Source organism: Xenopus tropicalis, chromosome 3 (assembly GCF_000004195.4).
Source record: "Xenopus tropicalis strain Nigerian chromosome 3, UCB_Xtro_10.0, whole genome shotgun sequence".
NCBI lineage: Eukaryota > Metazoa > Chordata > Amphibia > Anura > Pipidae > Xenopus > Xenopus tropicalis.
In genome coordinates this window covers 97135871-97162893 of record NC_030679.2, presented here as the reverse complement: position 1 = coordinate 97162893, position 27023 = coordinate 97135871, and the positions used below count along the sequence as shown (strand labels likewise).

General features: G+C 37.8%; 1 protein-coding gene across 7 annotated transcripts in view; it reads right to left on the bottom strand.

The window, feature by feature from the left end:
- The window catches only part of apba2 (amyloid beta (A4) precursor protein-binding, family A, member 2), a 158168-nt gene that overhangs the window by 83174 nt on the left and 47971 nt on the right, over positions 1-27023 (bottom strand). For 6 of the 7 annotated variants that reach the window (XM_031899155.1, XM_031899157.1, XM_018092413.2 and 3 more), the window contains exon 2: positions 14120-14181. The exons of the other annotated variant lie outside the window; for it this stretch is intronic. The gene's annotated coding sequence lies outside the window, so the exon portion shown is untranslated. The remainder of the gene's footprint in view (positions 1-14119; positions 14182-27023) is intronic. 7 annotated transcript variants of the gene reach the window in all.

Here is a 27023-nt window from a genome sequence, read left to right as displayed (position 1 = left end):
CCAATACATGATATATGGGATTCAGTTTTACCCCAACCTCTCTCAGACCAGGACTGGATTACAATCTGGGAAAACACGAAACGGATGGTAACTTGCTCGAGACAAAAGGAGCATATCTTCCTATTTTCTGGACTTGTCCAATCATAATCCCACTATGGTCTGAGGTGTCAGATCTACTAAACAAAACACTCCATACCTCAATACCAGTGATCTAAGTACCTTTCTCTTAGGCAAACCAATTCCAGTACCTGACAAGTATGGTCCCCCTGGGAAATGTTAGCCTTAAACTCCATTGAAAGTGAAACTGATTAGTTAACAACAAGCTAACACATTTATGAATATATATATATATATATATAAGTGTGTTTACACTAAACATCATATTTATTAACCTTAAGTCTTGTCTTCAAGGATCTTATCTCACCCTTTCTGTCATTCAGAACAAGGAAAGAAAATCATGAAACCCGTTTTGGGCTAAATAAAAGTTATTTTCCAAGGGTTGTTTTCAAATAATTCAAGAAAGCACAATAACAAATCTCTGTTTACTAGCAGAATGGGAGATTATTGGCTGGAAAAAGTACATTAGGATTACTTAATACTTCATTTTTCAACCAGCAAACAATAGAATAAGTAGAAAATGAACGTAGTACCATTTGTATAGAATTACAGCAAAACTTACATTACATTCAAAGTCAAATTGTAACTACCAAAGCTAATTATCACTTATTATCATCTTGTCTGTCCATTTCCTCCCTTTCTTCAAACTGCTCCTACGTCATGAATGTTTATGGAGACTGTACTCACAAAAAAGGGGTTTGATATTGTGTTTTAACATATTAAACTGAAGGAGGAGCCATTTGGGTTTCTTTCAGTTATGTAACCAACCAACTATGCTATTACATGGATTTGTGATTTTGCAAATATATATTTCTTGTAAGCATGATCCCTACGAGTTGGTTGAAAGGCCAAATACTTGGCCACTATATGTCATAGATATAAACTATGAAGGAAAAAAAAGTGTGTAGTAAAATGTAGCAAAATTACATCTACCAAAAAAGAGTCAGGCACTTACACTGCCAATTCCTTTTTAAGCAATGTACCTTGAATAGCTGGTAAGTGGTATGTAGCAAGGTAATGCTTTGCTAGATCAGTTTCCCTGCTCCACAAGACATATCAACATGACAGGAAATCAAACTCAACTACATGACAGTGTCTACAGGTTTAATTAATGTCTTTTCATATAAAGACACCAGAATAAAAATCCTAAAAAATGATGAATATGCACCTATAGAAATTGCTGATACCACCTGCATTTGCAAGACTTGCGTGCACTGGAGCTTGCTTTTGGCTGTATTTGTGTCACATGCTGTTATAGGCACCATTAAGAGCCTACTAAGTACAGAAGCTAGAATTCAATAGTTCTTAGCATCATAATGTAATTATATGACTGTATTGTAGCAGAAGTAACTTGTTGCCAACATTTGTTTTTCATTTGTATATTCATTTATATAACATTGTAAATAATTACCCTGCCCTTCCCCTTTCTGTACCCCATCTATGCTTGAAATAAATAGAGAATATATATAAAAAAAAAAAATACAGAAGCTAGATCTTCATGGTCCACTCCTGAAATCTTGCAGATGCTTCACAAAGTTTGCCTTATTTATATGGCTGTTGTATATTTCTAAAATCTGTAAGGAAGGCTAAAAACTCCAGATAAAGAAAGTGAGAAGATTACACATTCAGGCAGCGATCGCTTCTACACCCTTTAACATTTAAACATGCAGATATTGTTTATGAACTTCAAATAGTTACATAGTTACATAGGGTAAATAAAATATGCAATAATGCCAGCATTCAGAACTAGTGGTGAGCAAATCTGTCATTTTGCTTTGCAGAAAAATTTGCGAAAAGCGGCTAACGCAAAATTTGTTTTGTGGAATTTTGCAGAGAATCCATGCCTGCCAAACAATTTGCTCATCACTATTCAGAACCAGAATTCTATGAAACAGATTGCCTTTGCTTGACATATATTAATAAATAGGTTACCTGACTATATTTCCAGGTTCTAGAGAGTTTTATATTCAGCTAGTAACTGACATTCGTCCCATAAAACTTTGAGGTAACACCTAAATAAATCACAAATGAAGATTGAGCACAAGAAGACATGATAAAGACTTATAAACAGCACACATTAGATCCTGGGGGATATAGATATATTGCACTAGGGCAGAACCAAACCTAGGTTTAGACAAAATAGGCATGTGCATAGGGTGCAACAGTAAGGCGGTGCTGAGCACTGACTGCATTCTCTAGGTTCAGTATATCTCTGAGCTCGCAAACTTTATCTCCCAGTTTGCCTAGGCACCTGCTTTGGGGGGAATGGCTGCGCAAGAGCAGACCAAAATGATGTCTTTCTAGTCAAAAGGAGTGGCAACCCCAACTTTGATTATCTTTTCCTCATTGTTCAATTCTTTAATTCCTACTACCAGTTTAGATGCTCATCTCAGCACTCTCTCCAGCTCATTAATAACCTTCTTAAGGACTCAAAACCCAAGGTGAGGCCTTATCAGGGATCTATAAAGAGGCAAACTTGTGTTTTCACCCGTCAAGTTATTGCTCTACAAGAAAAAGAATTTTATTGGCATTTTTGGATGCTAAATGACAGTGTCAAGAGTTGCAGTGTTTATTATCCACAAAAAAAACTGTTCATCAGTCATCAGTCATTTACTTTTGAAATGTATTTTTAAACACATGTAGGATGAAAAGGAATAGTATTTTGTTATTTAACATCCAGAGTGGTAGACAGCTGCAATACACAACATGACATTAATGGTAGATAAGCACACTCAGCACAGAAGGCAATGAGCACACCACCAAATCTTGTTGTATAGCTAATCATGGAACTTTTAGCAGTTGGGAGGGTGGTGAGTGTTCCAGCTCAAGAGTGTCTTGAGGATCTTCAGTTGGTCATTTCTAACCTAAGGAGTGAAACCATTTCAGTATTGCTGTGCAATACTCAAGTCTCAAGTATTTACCACTATCTTTGAGCCTATACTTAAGTTTCATGTCAGAAATACAGTCGTCACACAGTCATATTGGCTCGACTTAAAGTTCCAAACTGACAGTATTAGCATTTCTATATAAATATATTAGCTCTTATCCATCAAGAATTTATCAAGTCAACATATCAAGTCTTATGTTGCAACTCTTTCTCTTTAACTTTCACACACAGTCGCAAAAGTGTTCCTTTATTTTATTAGAATTTGGATTCTTGTATTCAGAATTTTATTACACATATATGTTGAGTTATCATGCCCACTGTAGTGTCACAAAGGGCAGATTTCAAGGATTTCTTACATTAGTATAGATGAGTTTTATAATAATGACTCATCATGTTTCATTTACAATGAATAGGCAGTAAGATTTCACTGGAAATCTATTAAAGGAAGCATAACAAAGAGAAGAATCCTTTTCCTAGTCTAACACTGTTCAATATATTTCAAAACACCTCTGTGCAAACCCCTGCATGCTCAAGTCCCCACTGAAAGAGGAATACATTAGTATACAGCATATGAAAGCAGTACTTTAACCAATAGTGCCTGGCAGTGGCAAGTGATATCAGTAAGAGGATGCCCCCCCCCCTTCACAAAGCACTGCCAAGGACACACCAGCTGTCATCCCCTTACTGATATCACTTGCCACTGCCTCTGATAATAGGGAATGGATGCAAAACAAATCCAGTACCCTGTGTATATAGTAAAGGTCACTGCTCACCAAATAGCAATTAGTGGTTGCAGTATGATAGCTAAAATCTGACCCAGTAATTTCCTTCAACCCTGATGGCCTCTGTAATTCAAACAAATTGTAGTTATGCGCATAGTAGATCACTGGGTTTATTTATAAAATATATTTTTAAAAAGTATGTTTCTACTTATATAGGAAATATTGTCAGAACCATATCAAGAATGTTGTGTCCATGCAGTGTTCCCAAAAAAAGAATGGGTTTATTACAGTGCCAAACTAAGCCAATTTGCTTCTTCTCACGGAATGGCTCTTGGTACTACCCATTTCCTTGGTTGCAGAAAGTTGATTATACAATTGCAGTAGTCCATGGAGACAAAAGTCCATATTGTCTGTTTACTAGATAAATGAAACCTCTACACCTCTGAATCAATGTCCCAGTAAGACCACAGTTAGTGGAAATAAAAGAAAATAGAAACCCCAGGTAAAAACAGCTAGATCAAGCTCTGCATTAAAACCATTTAAGTTGAAATGATTCACTTTATATATTTATTTATATTTGATTTATTTATATATTTGAGTTCAAAAACTAGTGTCTTAATGAAAAAAAAAAATCAAATCAAATCAAAACTTCAGTAAATAAAAGTTCAGGAGTTTCTGAACACTTCTAAGGATTTCAAGCAACTTCAAGTTTATTAAAACATTCAAAATCATACAGCTTCTCTGGAAATGAATTAAACAATGTGATTTTCTTTTGCAGTTGAGTTTTCTTTCCCCACAGCTAAACACTAGGGTAGTGAAAAAATGGGTCATGGACAAATTTGCATTGAAAGCTGTGAGTTCACCCATGGCGGGATTTTTCATCCATTTCTCACCCCACTATCTTATTTAATGTTCCTATTAAGTAAACGTTGCAACTAAGGAATATTACCACCAAGGGTGTCATCCAATCAAAGTGTTGTTTCTATTTGCACAAATTTGCAGCAAATAATTCACAGCAAATTTTCGCCTATATCAAATAGCATCTTCTGTCTGCAAAACCTGTGCCAAGCAGGAGATCTCTAGTGCTTGGCATAGGCAGTGAGGGCAGAAATGACAGCCCAAGGGAAGCAAAAGACATTACTGGATTGCATTTCCTGCTTGCCCTGGCTGTCAAAGGAAATGGCAAAAAAAAAGTGACATCTTTTTTGCCCTGATTTTGCAAAATCTCCTGGATTTCCTGAACTCACAGGCAAATCCGTTTTGCTCAGATTTGCTAATCACTGCTAAACACAATTATTTCATACATTTTTCTTACAGAGAAAAAAAGTTGCAAGGGTTTTGTTGCTTTTTTTTTAAAAAAAAAAATGCTTTTCTGATTCCTGGCCTAACCAAGGACTCCATTACCCTCTTCAGGACGTCATTGTTACTTTAGAATTTGGCACCAGTCATGTTATATAATGGATTATCATCCCAATACATGAAAATTGCTAAATAGGCAACGTGCTTGAGCAAAGCATAACCCATATGTTGTCACTGGGAAGCTCACTGCCAGGGCCACTTTTTATTGTTATTTTGTAATTACTATTATAATTATCTTGAAAGATTTAAGCTACAGCTCTATCATGGCAGTCAGCAATTTTGCCTGCGTGTCTTGCAAATACTCAAAGTGTGTCACTTCACTTGCACTAATACCCAGGAGAAGGAATAATACTGACACTTTTAATTACTTTCCATTCAGATTGTCTGGAGCTGGAACTTCGCCCCAAAACTTGCCGATGGCTCATGAACGAAAAAAAAGTAATTTAAACCTTTCTCTGCTTCAGTGGAGAAACAGTATGTGAGGTCTGAACCTGGTATTCACTGGGCACAAAAAATACCTCTGTCTGAGCACTATCCAAGTTTCTGTGGATTACTGTTCATCCAAGCTGAAAACACACACTTTTTTTTGTTCACTTTGCCAGGTCTAAAAGCTGGGAACCATGTTCTCATTTTTATTATCCAACCTGCATGTCCTATTCGTCCTATTTTCCATCCTACATGAAATGTACCTGAAAAGGAATCTAATTGCTAATTTTGAATTCAATGCATTAGAATATATCAGAAAATATTATATTTAATGTTATAAATATAAATATATAATAAATCTGTAATTTTATAAATATAACATTGTAAGCTCTACAGGACAGTGACTGCCTTCTTAATGTATCTATTACCACATGGATCTTATTTTCTGTAAATGTATACCTTATTACAATGCTTGTCCTTCCTCTGTGTACTTTTCTATATTGCAATACTGTACAGTGCTCCACATCCTAGTACCAATATATAATGTTATATATACAGAAATCTAATACGCAGGGGTCATGTGTTCATAATCGCTAACATCTAAACTGGAATGAAATATGGCATAGAAAAGATGACAAAACAATGTTTTACTGCTAACAAATGATATAAAAGATATTACTGCCACCAGAAGTGATATACCGACCATCTAGCAACAATATCCAGCTTAACCCAAAAGAATTACATGACCACCAATTTATCATCATGCTAGTAAAGTGTTCATAAAGTATAATTGGTGCAATGGTCATTATTTCCCTTGCATTAACAGTTTCTACCTGTTGGTGGAGTGAGATCTGCACCATAGATAGCAACACAAATGTGCCACAGCCTTTGGATATGTTAAAATTGGCAAGCCCAGCTATACAAAATTAATAAAAACATTAGAAATTATACAGTAAAGGGCACTGGTGACCCTCTGTTCAAGCTTTATTATGTTAGGCTTAAGCACCAACTGTATTAGTTGGTGCTTTAGCCTAGTTCTTTACTGTTGAACTGTTGTCCTTTTTGCCTCAATACATTTTAGCTGCAAAAAAATAAAATGTATTCACAATCCCTGCTTGTCATAAGCAAAGAAACTGTGCAACATAAAAAGTGATATCTCACAGGGTAAAACAGATTCTTCTTAGGCCAATGACTTCCTTTTTTCTATATTGACAATGTTATATAAATTGGCATTTTAAAATCAGAATGGCTTCTTCATTAGCCAAGTGGGAGATAATTCCAGCACATTATACAGTGCATTATTTTGGAAAAGAAACAAACGAGTATAATTTATTTATTTATTTTTTAAAACACTTCATGTAGACACAGTTCTACTAAAGATAATCACTAATCACAACAAATTATGCGAAGTACCATCTTTGGCACAAACCAGCATTACATTTCCTTTATATACTGTATAATATGTGCTTTCAGATTCCTACTTTTTTTAAAGGATAAGCAAACCTTTAAAATAAGTTGATGTAAAATTGATGAATGCAATTTACATTCATAATTTTTTTTAATTCCAAGATGTTAAGGGTTAAAGTACTGTTAATATGAATGCATTTTTTTTCAACTGCGCCACATACTGGTCACTTTCCGAACATAAAGTAGTGGAGGACGTTGGTGAGTAAGTTGTTAGGAGAAAAAAAGTGGTCTAATCTGATGTTCTTCTGGTTAGGAAAGACATAAGGAACCTCAGATAACTTCTCTCATATCTTTCCTAATCATAAGAACATCAGACCAACCCTCTTTCTTTCTCTTGACAAGATCCTCGACATACTTCAAGTGACAAGTAGGTGACGCTGTAACAAAAAGCATCGATATTAACAGTACTTTAACCCTCAATATCTTGAAATTAAAAAAAAAATAACGAATAGAAATTGCAAGCGAGAGTGCTATAGCACTCTCATCAATTTTACATCACCTTATTTTGAAGGTTTACTTATCCTTTAAGTGTGTTCTCTGTTTACCTGTAACCTGTCATGATTATATTCATTTTTGTTGCTTTTCGACCATTAGCTTCTCTTGTTGCTCAGTACCAGGCCATCAATAGTTCAGCAGTTCAGAAGAGAAAAGTTTACTATTTCCTTTCAAAGTTGCACCATCACAATAAAATATACATTTTTTTTAAACACAAGGAGATGGAAAGGAGCTAAAGAATTAGAAAATGGAGTTATTTATACATTTCTCTTGCAAAGTCTAAAGACTTTGGTTCTTACATCTGGCTGAATGCTTTCCATGCAATTCAGTCAATCAATCTCTTTTGTGTTGCAAGCCCATCTGTACTTTTATTTTTTATGATATTTGATGTCAAGATGTACTCTGGAGCTGCTTTGATTGCTTCCTTTGTCTAAGTTGTTTCTAAATCTAGCCTCATGCTTTGCAGCACAACCAAGATCCCACTATATACAAAATTGCAGTGTAAAAGCATTTCTTAAAATAATTGTTATGCTTAACCTATTAGTGTCCAATGTGAGCATCCATCATGACCCATTAGAGAGAGTGGGAGGGTGAGAGTTAACCAAGGTTTTAAAAAGGCATTGGAAAGATTTTAATAAAAACATTTCTAAGCAAATACACTCATTGGTTCATCTTTTGAGGCCTGTGTCTAAATAAGAAGACGCTAAGTTCAAATAAAGATCCAGTAATGGATGTGCTACTTTTATACATAGGAAGCCATAAAGGAACACATTCATCTGATAATGTTTATTTTGCATAAGGTAATTTTAGAAGTTTTTCAAACTAAAAACGTGGTATTAAAACTATCAAAATATTATGAAAGTCAGTGGCCCTGCAGAAATCTTTGTAGGAACACACAAAAGCTATATTATTACAACACATCAGTCAGGAGCCAACTGTGGTTCCTGGGGCTTGTGCTGTCCTTCAAGCTGCGCAACATGGGGGCAATATGAAACTCCAGGTTGCCCATAATCTGTCTCTAAAAACACTTCAGACACAAAGTTTCAGACTAGTGTAGAACTGCTGTAGAACACCAGCATCTAAGTCTGCATTAAAAAGTAGTCAGCTTTGGCCCATTTCCAGTAGGTGGTAGATCATCACCATTTATTTATGTAGTGCCAGCAAATTAAGTACAGTAGTTAACATTCATTTATAACAAACAAGGGTCTTACAATAATTTAAGACCCCTGGTAAGGCTCCATCTAAAATATGCCGGTTAGTTTTTGTCTCCAGTGTTAAAACGGGACATTATTGAATTAGAGAGGGTCCAGAAGAAGGGCAACTAAGCTGGGTGATAGTTCTTAGTACAAGTTGATCCAGGGACTGGTCCGGTTGCCATCTTGGAGTCAGGAAGGAATTTTTTCCGCCTCTGCAGCAAATTATAGAGGCTTCAGATGGGGTTTTTTGCAACTAGCATTTAGGTAGTAGCAAGTTATATATGGGCATTATGGTTGAATTTGATAAAAGTATGTCTTTTTTCAATCTAACGTACTATGTTACTATGTATGTAAGAGCCACAGAATAAAAATGGATGAGAGCACCCTGCTCACAAGGTTTTAGATCAAAGGACCGCTGATCTAGACTGTGTATAGTACTGTCCAAATTTCCCAAATTGCACTCTTGAAAAGCAAGAAATAATGAAGTGCTTGATTCCAATTAAAGTCATACTCCCAGGTATAATAAAGATGAGTTGTACTGCACTTAAACAACACTTCATACAGTGATTACAACACTATTCTGATCGAAAAAATCAGACTGCAATCAACACAATGAACATCAAAATTAAAGGAATGTTTTCAATAGAATTATGTCTTTCTGATTTTCCTTGATATGGTTTTCAACCAGGTAATTGTAGTAACAGTTTAAAAGCAGTTATGTAAGAAACCTAAATGTATCAGGGTTGTATTTCTATAACACAAAGAATCACTATATGATACTTTTTAATGATTGCTAAATGCTAAAACTGCTTCCCCACACACATCTGCACCCTCCTAACCATGTTTTCTGTCTTATCAGCATTGTTGTGTGATGACTTTGGTGCACTAAAGCATCTTTGGTCTGTATCTGCAGCAAAAGGGAAAAAAATGCTGTCAGCTTCCCAGGGGTGATAGCCGAGTATATTCACTGACAAATAGCTTCTTATCTACAAGGACAACAGAAACATGAATTTACAGGATAACATTGTTTACATCAGAACATCGCTAGGCTCAGACTGACCTTGCATTTTAAGTACAAATTTCCCCAAGCTCAGTCCATGAAATTTACCTATTGGAAAGGTTTTCACAATCAGAATCACTTTATTCTTAAAGAAACATCTCTTTATAAAGAGTGTTCATCAGAACCTGTCTCAGCAGAACTGCCATCCCTATCACATACATGAAAAATGATTAATTCCAGTCTTCACAGTAAAACAATCTCCTTCTATAATGAATATCTAGAACTTGTCTTAAAATATGTATGAAAATAATTGTCAATGTCAAAAATATTTCAATTAAAATGTAAACACATAATCGTGCTCCATCATGGCAACATATTTTTTAAGCAATTTAAAGGAACAGTAACACCAAAAAATGAAAGTGTATAAAAATAATTACGATATTATGTACTGTTGCCCTGCATTGCTACAACTGGTGTGTTTGCCTCAGAAAGACTACTATAGTTTATATAAACAAAGCTGCTGTGTAGCCATGGGGGCAGCCATTCAAAGGAGAAAAGGCACAGGCACATAGCAGATAACAGATAAAGCCCCATTATATTCTACAGAGCTTATCTGTTATCTGCTATGTAACCTGTGCCTTTTCTCCTTTTTTCCAGGTTGAATGGCTGCCCCCATGGCTACACAGCAGCTTATTTATATAAGCTATAGTATTGTTACTTTAGCAAAAACACAACTTTACCTGTGCAGGGCAACAGTACATTATATTTAATACACTTTCATTTTTGGTGTTACTGTTCCTTTAAGACTGAGTGAATTTCTACACATGCATGTCATTCTAGTATGGCAAGTATATCTGGATGTTCAGATGGCCAGAGTGGAAAATATCAGACTGTTCTTTCCCCACAGTGATAGATCAGGTGATATGAACATTGGGCTGTCTATAGTAGACTTTAATTAGTTAAAACACTGATAGTTAGGTACAGTTTCTTTGATCTAAGAACCAATTTTCCAGATACCTGTACAGCAATGCAAGTAGATCAGTACTCAGGACTACTCACTAATTAGTACTGTTGAACTACGATACAGTTAAACTCCCACCTATTTTATTTATACTTGTGTTCCTCAATCCAAGACTGCTCCAGGCCAATACCCACCACAGATAAAGGGGAAAGGCAGACAGAAGTTTTGGTGGGTTTTAACCTACAGTGGTTATGTCCACGTTAGGTGATAGACCTTGTAGTATTCCATGAACCTTCTCCCTTTATTTTTTTTTGAATATCTAGAAAACATTCACTATTGGTAAAGTAAATACATGCTTAAATTAAGCTTTGCAGGGTTTTTCATATCATATTCTTCACCTGCTAAGACTACCCCAACCATATTGCAAGGCTTACAGTAATATATCATACCATGGCCAGCTACCTTCATTTACAGCTAAAGCCTCCCATTAATACATTGCCATTAAACTGTATCTACAGCCTTGATACCTGAATAAGGCTGCATTTGTCTTTTCAGTATTGAATGTACCTAGCAGCAGTAAATAAACAATTTTCTTAAATGGCAATACATAACTTTATACCCTCAGTAAATGTAAGTCTAGAAGCACAAAATCTGATAATACTTGCATTTTTCAATTTCAGTTTAATATGTTTCTAATTTCCTCAACAAATTGCAGAATAATTTTCAAAGCATAAATAGAATTGTGCATATTAATAAATAAATGTGGCATTTCAGAATGTAGTTCTGCTTAATATATTATACAAATTGAAATGAGAGTTTGAATGTGAATTTCAAATTACTTTGCAAAATGTCAGTACTCTTTAACAAAAAAGCAAAACAACTTTTGATCTAAGATGTTTTCTTTAATGTTCTTGTTCAATGGAATTTTTTACAAGTCTATTATTATTCCCCGCTGGAATGTCTCAAAATCACCATCAAAAGTTATGTAAATTTACATCATTTTAATGCAAACACTTTAAACTTTGCCGTACAATCTTGGTAGTCATGGGAATAAAACTTGATGATTTTATTGTACAGGCAGGCTGTTTGTATTGTTGGGTAAATATGAAAATGAAAACTTAATTTATTTTTTTTATAAATTAATGTGTAAAACAAAAAATAATGATATTCATTGACATAAAATATCTATTTAACACTGGTATAGGTTTTATAGGAATATTTATCATGACAGCAATATGCAAGTATTACATATACCTTAGTTTTTCAGGTAAAAGTAGGGGAGCATATTCAGTTCATATGATGTAATTGTTTTGGAGCTAACTGATTATTAAGGATATGATGAACCAACACAGAATCACAACATTTCACAGTCTCCTCTACTGTCACATTATTGGTCTAATTTTTAATTCAATCATTAACCATCAAAACCTAGCAAATAACACTGGAATGCTTCAGGGAAACCAAAGTCATTAACCCTAAGACCTTAATAGAAATGGCTGAATAAAGTAGAAAAAGAGAACAGAATGTAGAACGTTGTAAATCAATGCAGGAGTGCAATGTTAATGATTGTTCTTTAACACCGCCTTGTTTAGAATTAGGGCAATGAATTGAGCTTGTGCTGAACATTGTTTTTGCCTATTGTTTTAACTGTGAAAAAACTGTGGTTGTTATTGCTTAAGCTTAACAAGGCAGGCAAATTGAAGTTACTCCATGTTTGGTCCTTGCAAGGTGGCTAATTTCTAGTGCACTATTAATCCCCTCCATAATGGACTCCTGCTAACAAAACAGTCACAGCAAAGGGGAAAGGGAGGGGGGTGTACTGTATATTGGCAATTGAATTATCTGCCTTGCAAGGACAGGGGCAAAACAAGGGTTAGTAAAATAGCTGCCTAGGGTGCAATAGCATGGGGGTTGCAACTTGGAGAAGGGCTTGATAGTTAATGGTGCAGGGGCCATGATCAGTGGGTAAGTGAGTGATAGGTAGAGGTGGCAGCGGGGTTTAGTGATCAGTGGTGGTGGAGGAGGATGAAGAGGAGAAAGAGTTTGAAAATGACCAGCAGCGGAGAGGCGGGATGGTTGAGTGCCGGGCCTCAGGCACCAATATAACTTGGCTGGCACTTAGCAAGCCCCAAACATGAAGTAGTTATGATTTCCCCATTTACCCCAAAAAGTATATTCAGTACAAGCTTTATTCATTGCATGCATGTTACACAAGGAAGTATACTGCCCCTTTAATGATAAAAGCCAATATGACATTGGTGAATTTAAAAATTGTAAGAGGTTTTAGTCAAAGTAGGGTTGTAGAATGGAGAAATGATGGGGTACAAAGTAGAATGGCAACTGACCCTTGTTTAATGCATGTTAAGTACTAAAACAATAGGACCCTCATAAACAGAATGCATACAGAATACATCTCTATATCTGCCTAAAATGATTTAGGGTGACATCCCATATATATTGGGGCCTTGCAGGTTAAGCTCTAGGCATTCATTCATTTGATCTTTATACTTGGGCAATTTAGCATTATTGCACTTGTGTACTACTCTTCTAGCAGACTCAGAGGTCTACTAACATATGGTCTACTAAAAAGCAATTTACACATAAAATAAACCCAATATGATTCATTTAAATACACATTTTTAAAAACGTAAATTATTTAATATTTAAAATACAGTTTATGGGAGGTGGCTTGACTGTAATTCAGAGCTTTTTGGATATCAGAGCAAGGTAATGGTGAATTTTTGTATACAGCCCTTTCCTTTTCTGGTGCTGTGTGCGTGTGTTCCACTGTGAATGATTCTTATTATATTCCCTTGCTATCAAGCATATTTATAATAAAACACATGTTTTATTAACATTACAGTTTTATTATTTGCTCATTGAAATAAGTATAATGTACATTAATAGGAAGATGTTAAAAAAAAAAAAGCATTCAAAGCAGATCTTACAAAAAAATAATGATTAACAAGCACATTTTTTGAGGAACATTAAGGTTTCTGGTATCAGAACATATTTGGTCGGGCAGCAGAATTAACAAATACACTATCAAACATCAATGTGAAATTCTATTGAAATGAAATTAATAGTAAAAGATTGACATTTAACAAGCTTAAGTAGCAGAACAATGAAATAATCAAACTTTAATGTAAAATTCCTGCGCTTATTATATCAAGTCTTGATTATTGTAGCACTCTAAGTGCCGTTCCATTAACTCAACTGGTGAGGCTTCATTCCGCCATGAATGGAACTGCCAATCCATTTTCTTCACAGACCACTTTACTAACGCTGCAGCTATTGCTGCCTACAATTTATAAATAAGATGTGCACAACTAGGAAATCATTACTGTAATGCTTGTTTTGTACAGAGTAGGCTAAGGAGATTATAATATTACTGGCAGAGCAACGTATTGCAAACTACCTCTCTTATTCTCTCATTATGGCATTACAACTTACTAATGTTAAAAAAGACAATTCATTCTATTGCCTTACCTTTATGCTGAGTCCTGAAGATTGGAACAATAAAGTAATTTGTTGTCCAAAACAAGTTGTATCTAAAGGGGGGAAAAAAGTGAGTTTGTAAGACTAACTGACAAATGAAAGTGCACAAGACCTAAACAGCACTAGACATAATATCGTTCTGGGCCCAAGTGGCAGAGAGTCCAATGCATACCTTCCATTTCTGACACAAGAGGGTTATTTAATAAGAATTCCAACATTTTTGACAGCTCAAGTAATTCACAGTTTCTAAGCTCCCCTTTTCTATAGTAAATATATATAAAGATATGCCCGGTCAGGTGACAGAAAGCAATTGCTTTGATTAATGTAAACAGTGTTGGCTGCCTGGGTGCTCTGGGAGCAGGGTTAATATCTTATACAGCCTTTATGTTTCCTGGTGCCTCTGGAAACAAGCAGTACATTATGAAACTGTTACTTCTCAGAGCTACTTTTTCTTTAAAACAAATTAATAAATGGAAGTCCCTAAAACAAATAAACCAAATCAGCAATATAAGGCACATGAATATGGCACCTATTTACAATTTACCAGTCTAATAAAGATATACTGATAAACTGTAATGGGCATGAGATTAATCAAACTCTTTTGATTCATCAAGTTCTAAAACGTTAAATGAACATTAACATTATATTTTGTTGAGTGACAACCTGGAAAATTTACTTCACAAATGCCTCCAAATTGTTAATTGATCCATTCACTGTTGCATCCATAGACTTAAGTCCAAAACAGTGCCCAACACAGGGTAATTGGCCGAGGTGTTAAAGCCAAGCACAATTATATAGTAGATATGCCAGATTCAGACAGAAGAAATGGACATAAAGGCTGAGGTCTCATCTGTCAGTGGTTCCAAGCGAAAAGGAACCATGCAGTTTATTTGAGCAATAACTGCTTTCATCTTTTAAGTGGATATATAGGCAGGTTCCATTAGAATCTATTTGATTTTGACTGGAAGGTCAAATTGTTCTGGACCCACGCTTTGCCAGATCTCTTCCAATATTATAAACAAATGTGGCACTGAGGGATGGGGTTACACTATAGATTAATGGGTTTCAATTTTATTCTGTTCATATTCACTCTAAACAAGTGAGTCAGCTTGATTAAGGAAATGCCTGTAGGCAAGAATTGCTTTAATTCTCTTTTTTAATGTAGAATGTAATGTAGATAAGGGATTGTAATTCTGCATGCAGGGAGAAAGCTTGAACAGCCAACAAACATTTTCCCAGCACTATCATTTTTTTTATTTTTAGCACACTAAGAATAAGTGCTTTTACAAGCCAGCATTGTATTTTTATATCTGCATTTTCATTTTTTTTTTTAACAAAGGTATACTCATAAAACCCTAGTGCTCATTTTCCCTTTTATGATTTAAATCACAACATGCATAATTATCACAACATAATTATGTTTTGGCATGTTTCTCTGATAAATTCTAGACTAAGACAACATATCCTACTATCAGAGGATACTAAGAAGGACAGACTCAAGTAATTTATTGTTGTGTCATAAAAGACCAATAACACCATATATTTAAAGGGTATTCTATGTATATGTAACAAATGGTTACCACATAGCTGCTTTAGAAGCACTACTACAGATTATATGAAAAAGCTGCTGGGTAGCCACATGGGAAATTTTTCAAATTGAAATTGGGCTTTAGGGCCCACATTTAAAGATAACAGCTAAAGTGATAAGAATGCGATGGGGACAGGGGCAAATGCAGTTCATGGCATTTTTCTAGAAGCTGGAGGAACAGAGAGATTTGGTATTCCTGGTCCTATTTAGATGTGATGCATATACTATAGTCATAAAACCTTTGGTATGTGAATACCATATGTAGCCTACAATTTAGATAATAGTTCATAAATGGCTTATCTCCTAAAGCAATTGTGCGATGCAATCTCCTGCAAAAAAAACACAGCTTTAATACTGACTTTTTACATTCTAAAAGAAAGAATACAAAGTACAGGTGCATTACAAATGAAATAACATACATAGATATCTCATCAAAATTGCTCTTTGATTCAAAGGTATATGCGCAAGTTGAATGCTAATGTTGATGATACCATTGACAACTCTTTGTTTAATTACCCGTTGAGCACTACACACAGTATATTCATACATCATGTCTTTTGACAACTAACCTGAAAAAGTGTTCTTACTGCTAGATTAGTTTCCCTGTGCTATTCTCTCTCTAGGGGAGAGGAGGTAAAATCAGGAACATCATAGAGCATAAATTCTTTCTTGCAATTTTTTAACAAACTTCCTCACTCAGTTGTTGTCATTTAGAGTTCATCCAATTTGAGTTCAAGTGGAGCATTTTCCCTAAGGGTCAGACTAGCCTGTTGGGATACTGGGGAATTTCCCCTTCAGCTCCTGTTGGTCCCCGTGGCATTGTCAGCTAGGGACACCCATTCTACCGCAAAGGCCCTAAGTTGGAGCAGTCAGTATAATGCAATACCCTGCAAATGCTTTGGGCATGGCTGCTTTCACAGGCAGAAAGGACAGTTTTGCCTTGCTCCCGGCAGCATTGCGCTCTGCACCTAGCACATAGTAAATGTCATTACCAAACAAAACAGTCACTGTCCTATATTTTACAGCCTATACAAGCAAGTAGTTAAAGCATTTTACAACAAATACAAAAAAAACCATGCAGTACACTGGGACACCAAATGGTTAAGTGATTTGTCCAGTTTTGTTGGGAGTGTAAGGTTTTAGCTTGAAATTAAGCTTCAGACATACTTCTCTTAAAATCATTTGTCTAATTTAGACAGAAATAGATAAAGGTAAATGTGTTCTCTTTTCTCCCATGTATTATGAAGAACCTACTAATGCAGCTTACAGTTTTGCTTATTTCAGCTGCTGTAGTCTCAGGAGAGAAGGCCAGGGACTTCCTTTCCACATCCCATAGTCCTCCTATTGCATTATACACCCTTTACAAGAAGCAGATGGGGCGTGGCCTACCAGAGTAGTAAATAAGAGTCTATAGCAGAGAAAACAGCCTAGGTTTTCTTATAACATTGAAAACAAAGATAGAATAGATATTTATATAAACTGAGGACAATGGAAGTATGCAGTGATCCTTTAAGAATCCATCAGAAGAAGCAGAAGCCAGTAGCTAATCGTTTCTAAATGTGTCGCATTTAAGCTTTATGGAATCACACTGCAGTGGCTCCCAAACTAAACCATTATATTTTTGCAGTAGTTACTACAGTCCATTTACTGAAGTTCATTTCTGTGAAAAAAAAAGGATAAAACAGATGTACCAGTTTTCAGAACATTGTATATTTTTACATTTTGTGCATAGCTACATTGTTCTAAACAACAATAATTCTGCATGTATAAACTGCAGTTCTACACAATTCAGTGTGGCAGTTGGTGGTTAAACAACAGACAAAGAGGGAGTGAAAGATTTAAGGCTTATTAAATGTGTAAAATGATTTACCCTGGAAAACAGTGTAAATAATTGGTTTATTTACTGGGTATTTTCCTTACATGTAATTGTATGCCATCTATCACCTATAATTGCTGAAATAATCCATTACAGAGAAATAGCCACAGTATTTTCATTTATGCCAAACTGGAATTTTACATTGGGCTTCATAGTCAAATAAAATCAATATACAGCATAATAAATATACCTGATTAATATTGTGATATTGTGATGCCTGCCTTGCAGACAACCATGCGTGGTGCTTTTTTTTTTAATGAACATGGCATTTTTAGGCAAAACATTGTCATACAATACAGTGGGCAGTTTTAGGTTTGTTTAGAAATGATATAACAAAATGCAAGGTATTAAGCTGTTCAACTGGATTCCAAATACCCATTTTTGTTTTGTATTGAATGAAGATTCTTTGTTTATGTATGTAATATAGTCACTATTTGACGTTTCATTGGTTTATTCTACCATAATATTGGCTGAAGTACACTACAATACAGAGGTCAGCTTTCTTAGCTATTCATACTGCCAGTGGACCAGTCTGCTCTGATATCAGAAGAATTAACTTTAATTTGTTTGCTGCATATTCTGTATGAAGCTAAAAAGTGTCTTGTTGTAGAAAGCCTTGCTTTGAATAAAACCCAGGCAAATACCTGATTACAGATACACTTGCTGTCTTATTATCACATCTGCAATTTCTTTAAATGGTGTAGGGACCCATAGGGTTAAGCTCCCTATGGCTTTACTTCCCTACTTTTCCTTATCTGTACTGTTATAGGGCAGACCCCTCTATACTCAGGTTACAGTTTCTTAAGCTATCCCTTACAGGTTTAGCTCATCTGACCACTCCCCTTGGCAGACTATATAGTGTCTTGCACAAGGAAGTGTTTTCCTCTTTGGCTGCTGATCTGCTACCTGAAGCAGAGTTCCATCGAGCCTGGGTACAGATCCGGCCCAGTAAGCCACTATCCATCCAAATTAAGTCGGGGACAGGGCCCCGTGAATGAGGAAAAGACAGTATAGCAGCATATTTCATAGCACCCTCTAGAAGTGGTGAGTTCAGACAGAATTATACAGAAAGAGCAGCCATTTGCTCCATCAAGGATAATAGCAAAGGAGTAGTCTTCCTAACAGGCATTACTGGCCTTAGATTAGGGACACAGAAGTGCTAGGAAAATAGGTTAGCAAATATGCCTTGCCCTAACCTCCAAAAGAGCATGGGACTATGCCGGTGAGCTTTCCTACCTATCACGCTGTTGTTGTTCTACCTGCCCAACCTCTTGATGAGAAGGGATACACAGGGGAGCATCATATTTCTGCTATTAATCCGAATTACATCAATTGTATAACTGCATACTGTTCTGCATTTATTAAGTGAGTATTGAAATACCCTGATTACCTTTGTCTTGGACAAATAAAGTATTATCCAGTTCATTCAAAAGAATCCTCTGGCGTCCATTTCTGTCTATTGCACCACACTACTGCAGATAGTTGTAGTTCAACAACCCCTCAGCTCCATTATATACCTCCCACGTAGCGGAGGCCCACTCCTGTGCATTAAGGTCGCATGTAACACATGCTCTACAGCACGCTACTAGCCTGGGTTGGCCATATTATAGCCAAATAGGTGTTACAATGGTGTCACTATAATTTAATTCAAGGGTATTATAAAAGAAAAAAAAGAATTATTAAAAAATAAACATTTTCGGCAATTGCCTTTAGATGGTAAATTTGATACTTTTATTTTACTGTGTCTCTAAACATAACACTTTTTTAGTGCTGCTACTGCTGTAAAAAAAAAGCATGCTGTGTGATAATTAGGAATACCAACCACTGACTTGCTGGAGAAGCACCATGGAAATCCCTTATGCCTCCTCCAAACTGACTGTACCAGGAAGACATAAAAGTATAAAATATCTCAACAAAGAGTTAGATACCCCATGTTAGAACATAGATAAATGCATCTGATAAATCATTAATAGTGGAGGTGAAAGGTACAAAAATCACCATGTCACTCATTGTATAAGAAGAGCAGTATATATAAGACTGAGTACATCCTAATGTTTATTTGTCTCAGTGCACATTGGGACCTCTGACGGGAAACACAAACTGTGTAAATTGTACTTTTAATAGCTTTTATAGCAGCTTTGCAATAAGTTGTTGTAATAGAATTATGGGGACGTGTGAAGCGAAACATTGGAATAGTGATGCTATATGTGGTTTTAACAGCTCTGCATTAAACATTCAAATATAATCTTCCTCCTAGAATTGCTGCATCAGCAACATCATTAATGATATAAGGGAAATGTAGGTTTTAATTAATAATGATAAACGATATGCCTAACATGAAACAAATGTGAGGTTACATTCGATTAGGTTTTAAATTAATTAAATATTTCAAAGTCACAAGTGGTAACAAAGCTTATTAAACTTCATCTTAATTAAATGTTTGGAATAAAAACATATGCCCCTGCTAGTAATGACCTAATTTTTGATGCCTTCATATTACATGCATTATTTCCACTGAAAATGAACATTAGCACAAAGGTTAATGAAATCAATATATTTGGAAGTACAGTACAATACATATTCTAATAACCAATAGCTAGGGCAGTTTTTATTAAAAATCATGTTTCATTGTCTCGTATCATTATGTCCAGAAAGTCCAAAAGTCCAAAAACTAAAACATCTATGAAAGTTTTTTTTTTTTTTTTTTAGAAACTGTTGTTTTAGGATCATTTCTATATCCCTACCCACCCTTGATAGAGATTACAGAGAGAGAGAGAGACAGTATTTCTGTTACATGTGTAATGCTTTTCTGACCCAATTAGGAATAAACCCAGGCTAGTAGTGAATAGAGAGCATGGGTTACATTTGCGACACTTAATACAAAGGGGTGAGGGTGTAGTTGAACTACAACTAGCTGAGGTGTGGTGTGCAGATAGTAAAAGATGGACGCCAGAGGATTCTTGCTGATCAACTATAGTACAAGTTTATTGAAAGGCACAACTGAATAGTGCAGCAGGGTTATACTCACAGACACAGCAGTGTATGATGTCACAGATAGTACAGCAGATGTGACACTTTAGGCACAGAATAACCCACTTGAAGGATGCACAGAGGATTAGTTGACACCTGAGATATAGACCTTTCAGAAGGGAGTGTTCCGGCCGACTGTGGTCCAGGGGAGAGCTCCTAACACTGGTACCTGGCGTCTAATAAAACCGGTCCCTAAAGAACGACTACAGAGCCGGGGTGGACTAAACCCTTTGTTACAACTCCTGGTTGGGGCTATTGACTGCCCTTGCTAAATAGACTGACTACGATCACCTCTCCTAGAGGGTGCTATTAACAAATCTGTCTGTGCTGGCTTTACCTCGTTCACGGGGCCCTGTCCCCGACTTATCACTAGGGTAGGTGGTCCCCTAGGGTACAAATGGCTTCTGGGCCTATGTTCTGGTCCAGGCTCAGTTGGGATCTGTCCAGAACACAGCATGCAGCCAAAAGAGGAAGCCACTTCCTTGTGCAAGGCACTATATAGTCTGCCAAGGGGAGTGGTCAACCTGGGCTAAACCTATAGAGGGCAGCCTAATAACAGTAACCTGATATCAGAGGGCTCTGCCCTATAACAATACAGATAAGATAAGGATAAGGGATAACACCATAGGGAGCTTAACCCTATGGGTCCCTACATTCACCCGGGGGAAAAATCCATTCCGACCCGGCAATGGCAAATAACATTAAATACACATTTCAAGCAATAACTGTAGTGCATTGAATTAGTGCAAAAATACAGTACCCTTACATCCGTTTCTGATACCCTCTCCTGAGGAGTATCCGGTACATTGGATAGCTGTAAAAATGAAAATTTTAAGGCACAGAAATTTTTAACTGTTTCGTTACTAGTTACGTTTCTGTAAACCATTTACAATACATGAGTGTCACTATGGATCACTCAGGCACTTACTTATAAAGATCCTTGAGATACCTTCTGGCTCTGCAACAGAGGTATAACAGGCACAATACTTAGAAATCTTGAGTCACCTTCCTGACCACTAAACAGGGGTGCTCAGGCACACACTTAGGTATCCTTGATATACCACCTGTAACCTGCACCAGGGGCATGACAGATACACTTACACATGAGGACGATCCTGCCTTCACTCAGGGGTCCCCAGGCACATGCTTGGCTGTAAAGAAATTGTTATTGGGCACAATTTAACTGTAATACATCCCCACCCATAAACTTTATTTAGTCCAGGCCTTCCACCCTAACCCAGTGTTCATGAATCTCCCGACATGCACTCCGTAGGTGTGGATTAGGCAATGGGTTCCTACTCTTAGATGAGGTAGATGACAATAGAAGTTGTAGTGGGATGGGGCGCAGCAGTCTTTTTGATTGTTCACCCAACTGGTAACTTTACAGTCTCTCCTGAAGGATTTGGAGAGTCCCAAACTTAACAACAAATCCACCACTGTGGATGCAACTGAAGAAGAAGGGTCACACTCTATGGCAGCAAAACCGGCAGTCTCTTTAGAGGTGCCCAAATATGGTGGGTAATCCCTTTAACAGCTAGGGAAACTCTACCCACCTCCCACCCGGGGGAAAATCCCATCTGGTGAAGGGTATCAGAGCCGGCATGGGGTTTTCAATGCATGTTCCTGTCGAACTTTGCCTTTGTCACCTCGTAGGAGACATAATATGCAGGATGGGGCTTATCTATCTTGCCTCCACTGGGGAGGTCCGAGAGCAGTGCAAAGTTCTTATCCTTCTCATACTTCCCACAGGATCTCACTCTGTGTTTTAGTATTGTGCGACCAAACCACCACTCCCGGGCGATGTTAGCCAGATAGTCGACATCCTGATGTCTCTTTTCTGGGGTTTTAGCAATCAGCCCCCCAAATCCAATCTTCTCACGTCTGGAGATCTCACCGTATAGCCACTCATCTAAATGTTTCTCCACCTCATCATAAACCCACTCTGGGGCGTAAGGCATGTAGAACTGCCAAAGTTCATACACTTTGTTATTGATCAGTCTCTGGACCCGTGACACAACCCTATACTTCTCAGGATCTGCACGGCCTGGAGCCACCCAGCATGTTTCTTCCTTGCTGAAGGTGTAGTGAGGTGGTGGAGTATTTGGCAAAACAATGGCACCTTCTGGCCTACTCTGAGGTGGCCTTAGAGGTGCAGGTCTCTCCTCTCTCTGTGGGACAGTCTCAGCAGTGCCCCCAAATACCATATTAGGCCAATCTGGCTTAGCACGGCGGCGATGTCCAGGGTATTCAGCTGGTATCCTGGACCCTGAGGATGAAGCAGCACTAGCCCGCTCTGGGGTTAAAGATCGTGCCCTCCCTCTGCCGGTGTAAAAACTTAAGCGTTCCGTTTTCTGGGATAGCTCAGTGTCCCTTGTGGCCCTATTGTAAGGCCAAATGGCTTCCGATTTAGCCACTGAAGGGGGTGCTCCTTGCTCATCATCACTACTGGTGGGTGATAATAGGGCATCCCCAGATGATTCTGCTATTGGTGGGTTGGCAGGTCTGACCGGGCCTGCACTAGGGGTTGGCGTGACAGGTGGTGGTGGGGGGCTTGCAACTGGTGAGGCGCCCTCCTTGCAAGGTGATGGGGACTCTATCCTCACCGTGGGCCCAACCCAGCAAGTGTTATTGCAGCCAGGGCATCTGGCTTGCACATCTCCCAAGGCCTGCTCAAATTCCTCATTACAGCAGCCGCTGTACGGTACTAGCCAGGTCTCCCCTTCTTCCCCACTCTTTTGGCCAAAAGTGCCCAGCCACACATACCTGTGCTGGGAACTAGGACACTGCATAGATATGGCACTGTCGGTGGCCTCTTGCTTTGTCTTTACTGAATTAGTAATATCAGCCATTTCAATACTCTGAAGGGAGTAAATCACCCCGCAGCCGCAGCAGTGAATATGGAATTCTCTCTTTAGTTGGTCCCAAACCGCTATGGCGGCTCTTAAGCGGCCCCTAGGATCAATGTTCAGTATGCTCTAGGGCACTTATCCGCAACGCGGGTTGTATATTACTGGGCACTGATAAAGTCCAACTGCCGCTGTCGGTATCTTACTCGCAGACTGGTAAATATGAAGAGTATTCCGCAGCCGCGGTTAGTACTCACAGGGATGTGTTTTCCTTTCCGGTAAATGCACTCAGGTCGCAGCCGCGAACCCTGGTTGCTCCCGGGGAACTTCCGTGGCCAATTTACCCTCCGGTGCAGCCGCTTTGGGAGGTGTGCACACGGGTATGATAAGCTGTATGGTCCGGCCTCGGTTCCAGAACGCAGCCGCAGCTCTGGTATGGCAGGGACCTTTCCCTATGCGCAGATGTTACTGGTAGCAGTAGGGTACAGCAGCAAAGATATAAATGTGCTGGTTTCACAGTGGAAGCAGCCGCTATCCAAAGTTTCAGCAAGAGCTCTCTCTCCACGTGTCAGTATGGCTCAAGTGAGAGGCATAAGATGGCCGCCATGACATCAGAGTCTCGGAAAATGGCCGACCAAATCTCACAAACAACTCCGCCTATCGCGTGATCTTGTAGAAAGAGCGCCAAAAAGACAAGGGCGGTGACTGACAGTTCCGCCGGCCAATGGGATTACACGGGGGGAATCCTCAAGCCCGAACCCACGGCCAATTAGTACTGTGCTTTTACGATCAGGACTGCAGGCGCCTTTTGCCTATCGCGTCCGGCAGTGCCTGTCAGCAAATTTTAAAGCAACACACACACTTTTACTCAGCCCCTCAGGTAATGGCTCCGAAAATTTCAAAATGAATTTAACCCTTCAGGCCCCACTTTGGGCGCCATATATGTAACGCTTTTCTGACCCAATTAGGAATAAACCCAGGCTAGTAGTGAATAGAGAGCATGGGTTACATTTGCGACACTTAATACAAAGGGGTGAGCCTCCGCTATATGGGAGAATTAGATGGAGTGAGGGTGTAGTTGAACTACAACTAGCTGAGGTGTGGTGTGCAGATAGTAAAAGATGGACGCCAGAGGATTCTTGCTGATCAACTATAGTACAAGTTTATTGAAAGGCACAACTGAATAGTGCAGCAGGGTTATACTCACAGACACAGCAGTGTATGATGTCACAGATAGTACAGCAGATGTGACACTTTAGGCACAGAATAACCCACTTGGAGGATGCACAGAGGATTAGTTGACACCTGAGATATAGACCTTTCAGAAGGGAGTGTTCCGGCCGACTGTGGTCCAGGGGAGAGCTCCTAACACTGGTACCTGGCGTCTAATAAAACCGGTCCCTAAAGAACGACTACAGAGCCGGGGTGGACTAAACCCTTTGTTACAACTCCTGGTTGGGGCTATTGACTGCCCTTGCTAAATAGACTGACTACGATCACCTCTCCTAGAGGGTGCTATTAACAAATCTGTCTGTGCTGGCTTTACCTCGTTCACGGGGCCCTGTCCCCGACTTATCACTAGGGTAGGTGGTCCCCTAGGGTACAAATGGCTTCTGGGCCTATGTTCTGGTCCAGGCTCAGTTGGGATCTGTCCAGAACACAGCATGCAGCCAAAAGAGGAAGCCACTTCCTTGTGCAAGACACTATATAGTCTGCCAAGGGGAGTGGTCAACCTGGGCTAAACCTATAGAGGGCAGCCTAATAACAGTAACCTGATATCAGAGGGCTCTGCCCTATAACAATACAGATAAGGATAAGGGATAACACCATAGGGAGCTTAACCCTATGGGTCCCTACACATGCATGTTACAAAGTGAAGATTATTGCAGTTTGATTTTTAAGACTTGAGGGTCATAAATGTTTACTAACATGGATTGCACAGTAATGATTTTTACCACGATTTAAGCTTTTTGCGCTAAAAGTCCCATATTTGAATTCTTTTCCAAAAGACAAATGTCAAAATTGGGCATCTTAAAGCTGGTAGGATCATGTAGTACAGGTATAGGACCCGTTATCCAGAATGCTCGTGAACAAGGGTTTTCTTGATAAGGAGTCTTTCCAAAATTTGGATGTCAATACATTGTCTACTAAAAAATCAATAAAACATTAATTAAATCCAATGGGATTGTTTTGTATCCAATAAGGATTATTTACATCTCAGTTGGGATCAAGTACAAGGTACTGTTTTATTACTACAGAGAAAAAGGAAATCAGTTTTAAAATTCTGAATTATTTGATTAAAATGGAGTCTATGGAAGACGGGCTTTCCGTACAGATCCCATACCTGTAGTGGATGAAAGTGGTCCTAGGCAAAATGTAAGCAATTTTTTTAAATTTTGTGTTACTTGGAAGTTGAAAGACCCTCAGAATTTTAAAAGTAGAATGTAAATGTGCTGCATTCAAGATTTTAATTAAGTTTTTTTGATTATTTTTTTTATTTAAAAACATAAATTGGAAATTTGATACATATGTCTTCATATCTCATGCTATATATGATATACATATATATTAACATGTTTTTATGCTAGGAATAGTTTGACCTACAGCACTTATCATCTACATTGCAGGAAGATGGAGTGATTCTCTGGAAGCAGGATGGTGATAATTGCTGAACTGCAGACATTTACAGTCCTTAGAAGGTGGTTATTATCTACTTTCAGATCTCCACCAATGGAGGAGCTAATTACTGCTTTGATCTGCATTCAGTCAATAAAGATGAATCTTTAATCACTACTCATACTGTCTGTTGAGGGGAAGTATATATTAAGTAGTCTGTAGGAGTAACTGTACAATTAGGACATTTATACTTTACCATTGTAACAATCTCATGTTGTTGACATTATTGGTATTATTGCGGAGGCAAATTACACAGTTGCTTCTGAGTTACTCAACTGCATGCAGAAAAGAATTGCAGGACAAAGTAGTATTCTGGTGTGCAGAAAATGACAACATTAGTCAACCAATCAGAAACGTTATATCAAATGTTTTGATTCTGGTCTTTGACCAACCACACTACAAATCAAGCACACAAATAAGAGGCATCACATGAAAGTCTAACTATAAAGTTCATACAAAACATCTATTGACATAATAAAAAATCAGTTTCACATAAAACAGCAGATACAGAGCATAAATCAACCAAATAGGTACAACAAACATTAGCCAGCCTATGGTCCTGATTAGATGCCCATGTATATTACTATAACTAAGGGGCATATTCTGGCTTGAGGGGTCGTCAGAAATTATTAAGCAGAAAATTAGGTTTAACTGTCATATAAGCTGTTGCTACAGGGCCGATTATTACATTCTGATGCTAGCACTGCAGAAATACATGTTAATAATAATAATTGCACTGGTTTGAGAGCTGCCATGTCACGTTAGTCTGAAACAATTTCTAATCAGCCACATTTATATTCTATACAGGTATTGGATACCTTATCCAGAAACCCATTATCCAGAAAGTTCTGAATTACGGAAAGACTATCTCCCATAGAC